Here is a 16,435-nt window from a genome sequence, read left to right as displayed (position 1 = left end):
CACGGTGGATTGTGTTCACAGACAATGTTTTCTGGAAGTATTCCTGAGCCCATGTTGTGATTTACATTTCAGTAGATGAAACATTTGTTGTGCTCAAGATAACGAAATTCTGTTTTTAAGAAGCGGTTTACAAAGCAAAATTTAATGAAGTAAATATCATGCCCGACGATTTTACAAAATTATTAAAGTAAATCGATAGAAGAAAAGCCTATTCTCATTTAAAATGGTAATAATTTTTGATTAAAAATTTTTACAAACATTTTTAATCAAAAATTATTTCTACTTTTGCAGGATTATAAGATGCTAATATATCGGGAGACATGGTTTTTACCACTTAATGAAGTTTTGTAAATCGTCAGACATGATATTTACCACTTCATTAAATTTTGCTTCTTAAAAACAAATTTTGTTTTGTACAAATTTTATCTTAATTTTAATAAATGTTTCATCAACTAATTGCATGTATTTTTATAAATAAAAAGCAAATATAGCATACCATAACCGTGACATGGAGTTTAATGGCCATGCTCACTTGCACTGCACTGTGAACTAGAGCGATCTCATCAGAACAAACTCAGCGTAGGCCTATGCCTCATAGCATTAAATATCTTTGCTGCATCCTTTCTCTAGAACAGACAAGGGGCATTTTTTTAAGTGCTCGTGATCAGCAAAGCATTGCATCGCCCATAGACGTTAAAAAACAATCAGCCGGATGGCGGCGGTTGCGCTTTGAAATTTGCCTTCAAAACGCTATGCTGGATGATGAGTTTTGTGATGTGCTTGTGGATGAAATAATACCCCATCTGGCATATCTCTATCGATAACAACATTTAACACTACACAAATATTAATTAAATGTTTTTAATTTAGGCGCATTAATTTATAGTGACATAGGACTGAGGTGCCGGATCCAATAAAATGTTCCGGATCCAACGTCGGAGGTGACGGGAACATGTTCCGCTCAAATTAAAACTGCAAGAAAGGTAAAACCGATGGATCTCGCTATAAAAAAATGTTATTACATCGCTTATATGGGCACATTTCGGGTTTAAAACCAGATGGCAACGGAAACCAGAAAATCTTGAGAGCCTGTGTGCAGAATATGTGGAAAACTGTATTTGCTACAAGTAGCCTACTGTTTTAAAAGGTTTTGTTTACTGTGTGTGATTTATTAAAAACAAAGCACGCCCATTGCAAAGTTTTTTTTTTGTTAAGGATTTGTTTACTGTGTGTGATTTGCCGACAATGTTTGTGCTGGAAGTATTCTCGAGCCCATGTTGTGTTTCCATTACGCACAGTAAGCATTCCTGTATGTGATGCACAGTTGACAATGACCTAGAGGGCAATGCTCCGAAGGTATCAGGGCAGATCCCCATCAGTATGAGTTTTTCCGGTCCTTGACGCCTTACGCACGAGATTGTTCCAGATTCTCGAAACTCGGTGATATTAGCCAGCTCGTAGATGATGGACTTCAGATGCTCTTGCACATTTTGGTCTCCTGAGAAAATCCACGTTCTGATATTGCTCCATATTTGTGCGCATTGGGGGAATGTGATCCATCAGACTCCATCTACGGGGACTTCTGAGATACTGGCAACTCTGAAGAGGTACTCTTTTTATACCCAATCATCAGATTGCCAAAATTGAAGTAAATAAGTTGCGCGCAAATGGTCCTCAAGCTGTTACTTAAGAGGATGAGACAATTTAACTGTTTCTGGGCCCTCTTGTACCATGTCCCAACGTTTTTTCGCGAATGTGTAGCTCTCATGAAATCCAAAATTAGCCAATATTTGGCATGACATTTCAAAATGTCTCACTTTCAACATTTGATATGTTATCTATATTCTATTGTGAATAAAATATAAGTTTATGAGATTGTAAATGATTCCATTCCTTTTTTACTCACAATTTGTACAGTGTCCCAACTTTTGTTGAGAATTAGGTGGTTGGTATGAGAGCCAGATGCACAGGATTGCAGACTGCGTAATCTGTACCACTCTACTGAAGATTAGATTTCCCTCATAGGAAGAGGTTTGTGTGAGGTTTAACTTAAAATCTGTAACAGGTTGCCAAGCAACCACAGACTTAACCCAGTCTTTGAATTAAGATTATTTAAATCAGTAGCCCCAGAAATAAAGTGACGTATACTGTAACATGTACAGTTTGTAAAGTAGAAAGAATACAATAACAAAAAAAGATGTCAAAAAATCAATTGCTGTTGAACCTAGTCAATAGTAGAAAGAATAATTTCAAACGAAGACAGTACAGCAGCAACAAGTTTGGTTCTGAACCATCTTAAATAAAGTACATTTTAATTTCCTTTGTTTCAGTACACAGATTTAGCTTGAACATAAGGGTTGTCTTTTGTCCTTCAGTTTTATATTATTCTCACCTTTTTATGTTTTTACTAAGGATTTGAAGTGGCAGGCAGTGTGAGAGGTGGGAAATGCCCTCGGTAGAAGAGTAAAAACACAGAACAAGACCAAGCTCGCTCTGACCCAAAGTATCGTTAAGCCTGCGGAAGTATGTGATCTGTTCATCAACAGCTTTTTTCATAACTGATTGCTTAAGATGCCCGAAATTGTTTTCCCAAAGAATGATTGAACATTGTTTATTATGGAAAATGCCCATTTATCTAGTTATTGGTTAAGGTTTATTGGTTTTGGTTTACGTTCATGGGTGTAGCGCTGTTATGCTGTTCTAGTGCTTGTTTCTTGGTGGTTGTCAACCTTAATTGGAAGTACAAAAGATATTATTGGATACTATTTACACAGAAGGAGTCACAGTGTTACAGAAATCTACTGTTCAGGATGCATTACATAAAAAGCAATCTAACATTTTACATGGATATTGAGTAGTATTCCAAGAATTGACATACAGTACCAAGAAGCGTACACTTTATTAATATGAAAAGCAGAAACTGCAACATGCAGTCTGTCCAATCTTGCTGTAAGAAGTCCCTATCTTCTGAATTAAATAAAAAATTATTTTATGAGGGGAGCAGGATGTTGTGGGTACCATTGAAGAACATTCTCAATTAGATAGCTGATTCGGGTACTAAAAAACTATATCTCTCTCTACATGGAGATAGTGCTCCGAGTATCAGAGAGTCCTGATCGTAAATGCTTTCTTTTATGTATTTGATGCATTGCGGAGAATTTAATTGTAAATTGTTATTGTAAACTAAATTTTGCACTAGACTGTTTTCTATAACTGAACAGTCTGTGTAAAGACATATAATTTACTTTGTGCAGAGAGCTACAAGTTGCATAAAATATTAAAACTAGACATTATTCATAAAATAATTATTACATCACTAGTGTATTGTTTTTTCTGTTTTATAAAAGTGTGTTGTTATATTCTGATGTCTAATTTTGCTTTAAATAGCTATATTAATAGGGTTGGCACAGGTTACTCTCTATCTGTCTTCTAGGTCCTCGGTTATGTTCTATTAGGGGTGGCCGGTTCTTAGTCGACTTTCACGGTTCGGTTTTTCCCCCGGTTTACACCGCAGTTACGGTTAGCTGATAGTCTCTTCGGCTCACCCGCCTTGCTGTGATGGTCACTCTACCACTTTTTTGAATTAATACCGAGATCCCTGGAAGAAATCTTCTAGATCTACGCTGCAACCGCAGCAAATACGTACCACGCACATCTCGGAGTAAAGATACACAACCACTTAAACCGTGAGTGTTCGTTGTGGTTATTATTTTCTTGTTTAGGCTCGGTTGTAGAAGATTTTAGGTCCGGCCAATTGAATAATCCAGTCATCCAATGTAAAACAGCACTGCCTCATGGACTGTATAAATACCAGGATTATTCCTCAGGTACGTTACCAGTCCACGCTTTTTATTCAAGAGGCAGTAGACGTGTAGTTGGTTGTTGTTGCTCGTCTGATCTAAGCAAGAAAGACGGTCACTGTTAACTGGAAGGCACTTATGATCCAGTCGGCCTCGTTCAGGCCGGCTCTGTCTGCTAGTAGGGATACTTACCACAACGGGGCAACTGTTAAAACCTCATTAGGGCCCCAAGCACCGAAAGGTGCGTCGCGCACCTATTGAATCTTTGGCGTCTTCTTCCTCTTCTTCTTCTTCTTCCAAGGCCGGACTTATGGCCAGCCACATAGAACCGATTGCCCGGAGAAAGTTGTGATAATTTGGCACGACTGCCTGAGGCAAGTACCCACCAGTCAACACTTTAAACATATGCAAATTTGAAGTTACTCTCTACCTCACAACTCTTCTCGCGCCACCAATCTGTCCGACAAAGTTTCAATCTTTTTTTATGCTAATCAACTTTTGAACACGTACGCCCGAAAATGAAAATCTCTTTTTTCCTCTGAATCTTGATCAGGCTATCGAGTTCGAATGTAAAGGTGCTATTTTCAATTGTTCGAAAAAACCCACTTTTCGAACTCGTCCTAGACGGTTTGTGCCGATTTTCTCAAACAAATTGGCCCTCAGGATCATCTTCAGACGGATCTGCCGAACAAAAAGCTTTATGGAATATCAAGTTGTTCGTCCAAACGTTCTGTCGAATACCACCAGCGTGCGAAACACCCCCACCATTTCGACGAAATAGCACACAACTACATGACGCCTTGTGAGGCATATAACTCCGCAACGGTTTGCGCATATGTGACGACACAAAACTTGGTGGGTGTTATACAAGCATGAACGGAGCCCACCAGGCACCTACCTTAAAGAGTGTTTCCGACGCAGCGCGTCAGCCAACTTGTGGGAGTCACCGGAAGACTATTACAAAATGCATACCTATGTTGCCTTATAACTTGCGAATGGTTATAGATCCAAACCCCAAATCTCTATACACTCCAACCAAATTGGGGTGCTCTTTAGATTCGGGTTCCTTGGCCATCCACATCGCGAGTTGACCACTCGACTATCCCCCATTTTCACACGTGGCGGCGTACCCTTTGGAATTAAGTTGTTACAATGACCTGTAGTTTCCTTGAATCTCCCATTCCATACTGGCTATCGTTACGAAAATAATTACAAAACATGTTTGGCCTCCATGCAACTCGGTATGCTACTCAAAAAGTTTGGTGGCAGCGCCACCTTGGTGGTCTCCAAAAGTTATAATGAAATATTTCTAAAAATGCTAATTAACTTTATATGATAAAAATTTGGACTATTAAAAAGAAAATGGTCTCACTTTATATTATTTGGGGTCATCGTCCCGAGACACGATCGAACCAATTATGCAAAACTTCTGCCTTACGTTCATAGTCCCGCCATTTTGATTAATGTGAAAAAACCTACTTTTTCGAACTCTTCCTAAGACCGTTAGTGCCCGATTCAGCACCAATGTTGGACCTCTCGTATCTCATTTCGCAGAGTGGGCCCGCTGACAAAAACAAGTATGGATTCGGTGTTGACTATACCGAAAGGGTTTTTCATTTAGCGCATCAACAAACTTTGTTCATAACCTGATGCCAACATAACATCTGACGCTTGTCATCTCTGCAAACGTGCTTGGACCCATTGTTTCGCACTCCAACCACCTTTGTACCATGTGCCACTTGCTCACACTGCCATTGTCACCTCCACACTGACACAATTGCCACCCCATCCACATTTGCGGCAACAGCGCCACCTCTAATTGGTCACTATTCGATCGTAAATAAACTCTAATCATTAACCATTTAATACATTTACACTTATAAAAATGACTAAGAACTTCTTTATTGCATCGAGCCTATTGCAATGAAACTGGTCTCAAAATATTCCGTGGCTTCCTATGCCCGCACAGATCCTCAATAGCATACCAAAAATATGCCCAGCAGTAAGCTGAACTTCCTGTCCGCCATTTTGATTTTATGTTGAAAACACTACTTTTTCAATACTCACGCATCACACGTTTGTCCAATTTTCACCAAAATTAGAGTTACGATGATCTTCAGGACTGTGCTGACAAAATGTATGGATTTGGGTTTGTGCTAGACACAAAACCGTTGTTCGCATACCACCAGCGACACGCATTTCAGGCATCGATTGCCAAAAATGACACTTCAGCCTGTATCTCTGCAATGCTTTGGCATACTGACACCAAACTTCGTGTGCATTGTCACCTACAACAGAACACACCAAAAATGATTTTGAGGTACAGTCCCGCTTCCTGTGGTCTAAAAAGTTGATATAAGCCAATTATCATACTCACTCCGTGCTTCGGTGCTGATTTCGCATGACTTTGAGTGCTCCCTCCGCTACTTTCACATACAATCATCCTAAAATTGGCCTGTAACTTGTGAAAAATCTCTGGCCAAAGCTTGACCATACTTTACCACCAAACTAGGTAAGGACCAATGCCACATAAATTGTTAACAGCTGCAACTTATTGGTTCTGCGACGTCCATTAAAACCATTCATTAATTCTAAAACATACTGAAAATTTTTAAAAATGCTAATTACTTTTTGATTGCAATTTTGACCTAGTGTAAGAAAAACCCAAGTGGTCTCTAATATATTCCCTGGGGTCATTGCCGACAAACCATACATAGTCAATTATGTTCATAAAACAAGCCAAATATTCCTCGGTCGGGCCATTTTGATTTATGTTGCAAAAACCACTTTTTTTTGAACTCGCTAATCAACCGTTGCGTCCGCTTGGTCACCAAAACTGAATGCAGATGATCTTCAGAATGGTGCTGACAAAATGTTATGGATTTTGTATCGAATAGACCAAAAAACCGTTTTCGACAGTACCACAGCGGACGAATTTCAGGCATGATGCAAAAATGAACCCACTTCAGCCTGTATCTATGCAATGCTGTGGCATTACTTGACACCAAAATTTTGTTGCTGCCATTTGCTCACCGGCACCCACAAGGCGAAACACACCAACACGGTATTGGACTTACAGCGCCTCCTGTGGTCAAAATTGGGGATCAGCCATTTATTCATAGTAAATAGTGTGTGCTGTGTTTCTGATTTTTCCGCCATGTCAATTACAATAATCCTAACAAATGGCTTCAATTCCTCATTTCTGAGTTTGGTCTGATGCGCTATAGGCTTAGCTCTTCAATTTGCACCTGGAAGTGCTTGGCCCCGTAATTGCTGCTTGCAGCTATATTTTCTACATGTCTGAATTTGTCCATTTAAAACACAATACGTCAGCGAGAGGCTTTATATTTGCGCGCGTTCGAAGGCGAGGTTTGGGCGAGCCTTCTGGGTGAGCGCAAGCGCAAAAATTTTTCTAACTGCGCGCGCCCCCCGAGCTCTAGGCCTTTGGCTCTTGACCTGTTAAATGTGGCAAGCTCCCCTCGAACATGAGGATGGGAGGGCACGCTATCGCCAAACGGGTGATGACGGAATAAATAGACTGCTCATATTCCAGCAGTTACAGCCTTCGCGTTGAACAAGCGTGAATGCATTCTGGTCCAGGGTGTTTTGTTTGTTTTTCTCTCATCGCTGTTGTTATAATGTATGGGATTCCAGAACGCGCATGCATCAAACAGAACCTATATTAGCTGAACCTTGTTTGTTTTACGTGCTCATCTTATAGCAAACCATATTAACACGATGCTTTGCAGCATTGAAGTTGGAACCGCACGGTCTGCGCGCGTGCGATACCGTGCTGTGGTAAAACCGAACAGGTTCGTATTTTTTTCAGCGAAACAGTGCTGAACCCCTAATATATATATAATATATATATATATATATACCATCGCGTGTGCATGTTGTGTTGTGTGTGTGGTGCGTGTGGGTGTTGATGGTATGTGTGTATTATATCTGTAGGGCATTGACAGGTGGCTATTGTCAGCGGTGATGGAAAAGCAGATGCTCGGATGGATCTTTGTACTATTGTTGGATACTATTTTGTTGGGTTGCCAGGTGGAGGGTCTCTGAGGTTGTTGCGTCTCAGCATTGGCGCCTAAATGGTAGGTGTCTTGCACACACATTCAAGCCATGGGACAGCTACAGGATAACAGAAGCGTTCATTGTGTGTGAAAATAAGAAACATTCACAGTAGCTTGTGCTGTAAAATACACTTGGAACAAACCTCTGTGTAATCAAAATACTTTTTCATCCTCTGGTGCCTCAGTTACTGTTGACAAAAAAAAAAAAAAAAAACCGTTGAATTTCTGAATATCGTGCCGGCCCTACCACGCTAAAGGGCTGCCTCTAGTCTAGAAAAGTGGGCAGGGGCTGGATAGAGGTAATTAAAATAACCAGCATACACGACCTGCCGCAAACAATCTCCCAAAAAAAAAAAAAAAAAAAAAAAAAACCCCCCCCCCCCCCCAAAAATTAATATTAATATGCCAATTTTTTTATTTTTTTTTTTTTCTTTACTATTGTCAATGACAATTACCCATTTTATAGCTCTTATAAGTTGAAAAAGCCAATTAGGATGGATGAATGAAATGACCGCATAATGAAAAATCAGCCCTTTGGAAATAAATGAACACATAATTGTGGAGTATGGCGATATTTTGGTTGCATTATCACAGCAAAATAAATAGAGTATGCTCTCAATATAAATGTAAAGAGAATACCCCCAAAAAAAAAAAAAAACAAAACACATTCACACAATACATTGATTGGGCTCCACAAATAAACATTAGAGTTTCACAAACCATGAATTAAAGTCACAAAATAAATTAAAATGAGAGTTGCTATTAAAAAAAAAAAACATATGCATTCACTCCATCCACAATTATAACGTGGGCTCCACCCACCGTTCTACTCAAAGCACAATCAGAATAAAAAACCAACACTGCTACTGACCAGTCGTACCACATGGTCGCTATAGCCAGGTAAGTTTTTGCTGTACATTAAGGAAAGTCGTACCAGAAATAATTAATTTATCTGCATTGGCTCAAATAGGAAATATATAAAAGCACTAAAAATGTGGTACGGTTAAAAGATATTTAAAATTGGATACCACTGATCCCATTGGATTGTATATCAAGCCAAAGCTCACCCAGTATATTAGATTTTACATGCTTTTGGAAAGATAATAGCGTGATTGGCTATAGCAAGAAATGGGCTACAACTGGTCCGTGAAGAGTGGTTATTATCTGATATAGCTGGATGTGGTGGTGGGGGATTGGAATGTCACGCAATTTGTGGATTTGTCAGTGCGACGCTAGAAATGTTGCAAAATCCACAAATGCCTTGCAGGAATCCCACCAAATGCACAGGACACGATTCACCAAAAGAATGCCAGGCAAAGTAGTTTGTGAAAATTATTTTCTTGTTAATCTGTTTACATTTTATTTGTGGAATCATGATCTATTTATTTGGAATAACACGGCAACAAAAACTATATCCATATTGGAGGTCATGCGGGTCTAAATATGATGCACCCCCAGTTGATAGTGTATAACAAGCCATGGTTGTTTAGATTTAAACCTGTTCTCAGATCTGTAGCAGAGTCGGCGAAGAGAACAATTTAATAAATAGGGTACTTGCTGCTGCAAAAAAACTCATTGTGTAAATGCAGCCGCTTATACATAAGCAAACCACACAATATGCACAGTGAATATGGATTAAAAAGAGCATTCTATTATCTGAGATCTTGATTGTAGATGCTTTCTGAAAGACACTCTGCAACACTGCTACAGCCACCACTGTCCACGTCTTGGCATGTTGAGCAGCAAGTCATTGGCTGCTGGTGCACCAGAAACCAATCAGCATCGCTCGTGTAGATGATGTGATTGTACTAAGCAGATTGCATTTAAGCACCTATCAGTTTGAGCCATGTAGAGTTTCATTACGAACTTTGTATTTACCACTTTTTTGGGATACCAATTGATGCAGAAAAAATATACAAGCAATGAAGGGGGTTCTTTAACATCTCTAAAAACATGGACGAGTGCAAAATTAGACACACAAAAATAATTTCACTATTTTATTGAAATACGCCTTAAACATACAAAATACTTAATAAAAAATAGTATGGAACTAAAAAATATTAGTGACATTCATTTTAATTGAAAAAAAGATTCACTCAAGGTGTTTGGTCAAATTTTAACTGGCACGGAGTACAAGTGTGACTTGTAAGTTAGAAGCATTAGAGGGGTTAAACTCAGTTACCACAACTGATTGCATCCGTCCATCTTTTCTTGTGTCTCTCTCTCAATTGTTAGAGTCAGTGGATTGGTTTTGTTAGGATGTGGCGTTTTCCTTACAGTCTTGTTCTTATCATCCTCATTATGCAAAACTGGATTGGAAAAAAGCGACCTCAAGGAGGTGGGTCTGCTTGTCGTAATCCACATCTATATTCTAATTTGACAGGATAATAATTAAAGTCTTTTTATTTTTATTGTTTCAGGCCTTGATCAGAGCAGGGTGTACAAGACCCTAAGACTAAAGATGGCTTGAATCTTACGCTCTGATATGATAAAGGGTCTACTGCACAGAAGGTACTTTCTGTCTGTGCGTTGAGAAAACATGAATAAAATTGACTTTCACCTGTTGACTGATAAAATTGTCGTTGTCCTTGTTAAGAAGTACCACAGAACTCCCAGTAGCACTGTAGGAAGGCCCAAACAGATTTGACCCCCAAACACAGATGTGGAAAGGGGCTCAGTAGAAGGTGGAGGAATAACAGATGCTGCACAAAGATCACAGTTTAGATGTGGTTGTTTGACCACCAAACTAGCTCGTTATTCCGTCGAGGAGACTTGCGATTTCTCTGGCATTCGCTGGCTTTATACGAGCTGGAGGGATTTGTGTTAAATGACGCGGTGCTCACCTTGGATTTCTCAGCTTTAGCACAAAAATACATATACGAAGCTTGGTCTGCAATAAGGGTGGGGGGAACAAAAATTTATACAGCATATTATTGCGATTTTTACATGGCGATACTGTATTGATACACGGATGCCACAGTATTCAATCTTTATTATACTATTTGGGTTAGATAATAAAATCAATTTCTTGAACAGTTCCCCTAGATGGTGTGTTGAGTTTTTTTCTAAAATCCTTTAAGGGGGTCATATATGATGCGATTTCCAATTTTTCCTTTCTACTTGGAAGTGTTTACAAGGGGGGTGCCGCATCAAAGACGAGATCGGTGAAGTTGCAACGACTAAAAGACTCCAAATCCAAAAGATATTCTTTATAAAAGCAAAGGTGTCAACCACACACATCCTAAAACCGATCCGTTCTAACATTGCCCCCAACCCATGTCTCATCACTATGTGGGCAGATTTTGCATTAATGCCACCCAAATGTTCACCCAAAAGAAAGGAAGGCGTAACTTTATATATTTCTCTGTTGCCCACCGCTGCCATTTGTGGGGGAGTCGCTGTGTGTTTCATTGTGGGAAAGCGAAAAAACAAAAACAAAATTACTTTGTTTGGTCCTTCCAGAAAGGATGGTTTTTTGTTTGTTTCTCAATGATGAACAAATGCAGACAGTGGTATTTATGTTTATGCAGCGTGATACGCAACGGCTATAAAAAGACAGTATAAGTCCATCATAAGCAGTAATTTAGGGCCCCATATGGAGTTGCAATACAGACATGCCTCTATCTTGTGAATGGTTTTTATTGGTTGTGTCTGTGTAGTGATGTCTGGATTCGCGAACAAATCTTTCCTATTTTAACAGGATCTTAGAAACTGTTCACCAAAATTCAAAAGTGATTTGTTTGATATACGGGACCACTGTCTCTACGTGTATGCCACTAATCACACCAAATTACTTAAGTTACTTAAACATGTCTTTAGACCCCCTTGACGTGAATGAAATAGAACACCAATATCATGAGTGATTCAGTCACTTCTAAACAGTACATTGAATCTGAACTGTTTAAGATGAAAACATGATGTGGGATGGTTGAACGAGCAGATCAGCTGGGGCTGAGTTATCGTTACGTGATGGCCTGGGAGGATGGCATATTATGTTAAGGGGGGTAAAAATTTCCGTCACACGCTTGAGGCATGCGGCCAGTCACAAAGCACTAGATAGCGCCAATAGGAGCACAACGCGCTGTAATAAAATCGACACTGTTTCAGAAAGGCGGGCCATACAGGAAGAAAAGCAATAATGTAATTATCTAATTATGGCAGGACACCTCTGGTTAGGGAAGTTCCACATCAAGAAAAAAAAAAAAAAAGATGAAATTTCAAGGTCATTTGTGTTGTTAAAAAAAAAAACAAATTATAATCCGAGCCAGTGTGTGGCAAGTCCCTGGCGTTTCCAAGCCTTCCGAAGTGCATGCTTCCAACCCTCACAGTGGCCTTGCCGATCACTGATGGATTCCTAATACAGAAACAACTATTAATGTAGTCCATGACAAAAACTAGCCTAAATTTAATTGCATAAGAAAACCACAGATAGTTTGCAAACCTGCCAGGAATCCACCAAATTTCATATGCCCAACGACTGAACACAAAACCTGAGCATGCTTGGGAAGAGCAAAGCTATTGACTGACACCCATTCTTGCAGACAATCACAAGACCAGACTAATGTGAAAGACAGAGAAAGAGCGCTTTTTACAGATGGTTACTATATTGTCAAGTGTTGAGCTGGTGATCAGGAAAGACAATATTAGAAAAGGACAATATTTTTATGCAAGGAAGATTCTGAAGCCTATCCGAGGCATGCGGATCAGCAAATAATATCACATGACTCATCAGAAACATTTAATGAACTTTCATCCACACCACATTCTTAATGGAGTCACAAAGTAAAACCTGTTTTCTGGTTTAAACATATTAAAAACAAGAAAACAAACATACTTCTGCACCAGGACATTAGTTTTTGTTACATATTCCTCTGTTACTGGCAAGTCATCATTAAGATGGATGGATGGATGGGTTATGAATGCTAGATAGATAGATAGATAGATAGATAGATTAGATAGATAGATAGATAGATAGATAGATAGATAGATAGATTAGTGATAGATAGATAGATAGCTAGATAGATAGATAAAAAACTCACCATCCCATGTGGTTTATGCAGGCCCTTCCATCAAATATATAAAAAATGAAAAACAGGCAAGGAATACTGGGAAATGTTGTTTGCGCGCCAGCAGATCCGTCTGATAGTTAATAATAAAGTCCAGTTAATTCATTTTGACTTTGTAAATATCTGAATCTAACTGAAGTTAAATAAAAAGAAATGTGCACTTTTCTCTAATCCCCTCACACTGAATAAAGGCATTAGTTAGTCCCTAAATAAGATATAATCAAATGCTTACATCACACCCAGATTCAAGCAGATATGATGATGAAAGAACGATGTAGTTAAATTATTAAAGCATATTCCTGATGCTCCTGTGATTGAACCTGCAGGCCAAATATTACACTTCAAAGAAATTTTGCCACTAGGTCGATGTCGGGCCAAGCAGGAGGAGAGAGAACTAGACCGAAGCAGCCGCGAACCATAGGCCACAGAAGGACCAGGAACATAGAACCACAGAACATAGTCACCAGGATAACCCTTTAAAGGGTTTAGTTCTAGTTTCACCCAAAAAATTAAAATTATGTCATTAATGAATTCACCGCCTCATGGTCGTTCCAAACACGTTAGAAGACCTGTTTCATCTTCGGAACACAAGTTTTTAAGATATATTTAGATTTAGTCTCTGAGAGCTTTCTGACCCTCCATTGAACTTATGTCCCCTCCCCTCTTCCCCCCCCCCCCCCAGGTTTATACTGTCCATGTCCCGAAGAAGAAAGGTAAATTAAAATAAAAACGATCAGCTCAATGTAAGTCCATTGTGACAATAGAGGCGGGATGTTGAGGAAATTTATTGAAGATCTTCGAAAAAAATGACATTTTGGTACAAAAAAAATAACAAAACAAAAATTACGGACTTTATTCAGCAATGTATTATACTTCCGGTATGTTTTTTTTTTTTTTTTTTTTTTTTTTCTGACAGACAATTTGCAGTAAGTAGTTACAAAACACACAAAAAAATACAACAAATAACACGTACAATCAACAACAGTATTTATACATAAATAAATACTACATACAATATGCATTATCATAGTCAAGGGTTGGGGTCGGTCCTGCAAAAGGTGTCCAGCAAGGAGTACCTAATTAACAGCGCAGTACAGGCCAATTCATAGCAGGCTCACAGTGTACAGTTATGAGTTCCCAATTGCATTAAGTTCACGTGATGTCAAAAGTTTTGAATATATCTGCACTGATGTCTCAGAGCCCTTTCACAGCAGTTATTGTGACTACTACAACTTATGGAAGGTACAAAGTAGTCATAATTGGATCTTCACTCGTCATACACACAGGAACGAACGGGGTTTTTTTTTTTTTTTAAGCTTCCCTGAAACTTACATTTATGGCTGAGGTTTGGTCTTGTGTGATATTTAGGAGTATAAAGTCATAACATAACAAAGAGTAATAATGAAATACTTTCCTTCCTGTCCATCTAAGGTTGGATCCACACCAAAGGTAAAACTCTTTAAAGCACATGAGAAAAATCCACAATGCATAAAGGTTTGGGAATAAACATTCAAGGATATATGGACCAAAATTTTTCTGGTGTATGAACATTTCCATAATAACTGGGGGACATATCCTCATCTGACCTTTTACAGAAAGAGCATTCAGATTTCACTATCTTGTTATTACGCTTCCCTAAGCAAACACTTTGCCTCGGCGTTAGAATCTGTGAATTAATTTAAACGTACACTTTTCTCACTTTAAGTGTAAGCATATATTTGGACAGGCACACGGACCCAAACGTTTTTCCAAGGGACATTCTCTGTTAACCTGTTCCAATATGGGATTATATAAGGTCTAGTGGCAATATCTTTTGGTCTAAAGTACCGAATAGTTTTATTTTTATTTTTGTCTGGTGTTGCAGGGCAGAAGAAAAGATAAAATCCCCCCAGCAGTATCAGGAAAAATCGATATTGTGGTCACGTGAAGTCAGGGCCATGGGAAATTAAGGCCTCCCAGTAGCATTCTGATACCAGAAGGAATTGCATCAAAAACCAATTGCATCTTCCTTAACCCAAAACACGTTGAATTATTTGAAAGGTATGAAAAAAAATCTGAATAACTTTTACAGTATGCAATTTGTCGTCCAGAAATGTGGACCCACAAGTATAAATATTATTCCTTGTACCAATTTTCAAAAACTAAAAGATTAGGTTTTTTTTTTGTTTAAAGAGAATGTCCTTATTGTTCCAACTGTTAAGATCAATGAGGTGAGAAGTTATGTTTACATACGATATACCAAGCCAAAATCATGTTTTATGACAACTGGCAGTTTGATTGGGATTTTGCTAAGATATAATTGCATAATACAGAAATTTAACCCACTGCTTTAGAGAAATTATAGTTTGTGAATTCAACAGTTCAAAGTGATTGTTGGATGTAATGAAATTGTCTGAGCCAGTTGATTTTGAAGGTATTGCTCAAGTTGTGAAAGTCAAAAAAATTTAAGCCCCACACTGATGGTTCATATTTCAGACTTTGACAAATGAGTTTTTGTTTTCCACACGAAATTCAACAACTATCGTCAGTTCTTTTCAATACCCACAATAACATCCAAAGAAAGGCAGCCAAAATAAGGAAATCTGGACATTCCCTCCGCTTTTGTCAGTAACACTCTCCTCTCCGGATAACATCTCTTTGTAGCCAAAAGAGTTTAAGTTTTCAATGATAGGGCTAAAATTTAATGGACTTCTTATATTTTGGTCTTTAGTTATAATTATTCCCAGGTGTGTAACCTGTACCTTCACAGGAATGTCATATATATTTGAAACATCACAATCTTTAACTGCCAATAGTTTTTTTTTAGTTTAATTTGAGACCTGAAGCTTGTGAAAATCCTCTGATCAACTCTATCGCAAGGGGAATCTGGGAGGCATTTCTCAGGAAGATGGTGGTGTCATCGGCCAGCTGACTAAGGATGATACTTCTTTCAGCCAATGTTATCCCTTCCAAGGCACTGTTAGAGACATGTAGAGCTAAGAGCTGAGAGGCGATCAAAAACAAGTATGGAAAGATTGGGCACCCTTGTTTGATTCCACGTGACACTTTGAATGTAGGGGAAGTACCAAATTTCAATTTTATTGCACTACTACCATTTGTATTATAAAGGTCTGACAGGTCTGCAAAATCATCTCCAATCCATTTTTAGTTCGGCAGGATTTAAAACCATAGTTCAAGCAAAGAATGAAAGTGTGCAGTGAGCAGCTTCATTATTCTAATAAATCTAGAAACTAATCTAATGTTATTTGCAAATGTTGTTTATCATAACCAGATTGTGATTATCAGAGTGTCTAACACTTCTGAGGTTCTATGATAGCAAAACTAGTGCAAAAATTTTTAATCGTTTATTTAGAGAGTGTTGAACGCCAATTCTCTAGAACAGTTTTCTGTCCTTTTCTGGTTTTTTGGAATCAATGGATGGACAACATGGTCTAGTTGTTGGAAGAGGTCTTTCTCTAAGCTCTCTGCAAGAAAACTTTACTAGAAAAGGGGT

General features: G+C 38.6%; 1 pseudogene; it reads left to right on the top strand.

Annotated features, from left to right (window-relative positions):
- Positions 1-15,915, top strand: part of LOC122143962 — a 24,693-nt pseudogene extending 8,778 nt beyond the window's left edge.
- The last annotated feature ends 520 nt before the right edge of the window (positions 15,916-16,435 follow it).

The sequence above is a fragment of the Cyprinus carpio genome, unplaced genomic scaffold, assembly GCF_018340385.1.
Source record: "Cyprinus carpio isolate SPL01 unplaced genomic scaffold, ASM1834038v1 S000006547, whole genome shotgun sequence".
NCBI classification, from domain to species: domain Eukaryota; kingdom Metazoa; phylum Chordata; class Actinopteri; order Cypriniformes; family Cyprinidae; genus Cyprinus; species Cyprinus carpio.
Note: the sequence above shows the minus strand (reverse complement) of the source record. Positions and strands in the feature narration are given on the sequence as shown.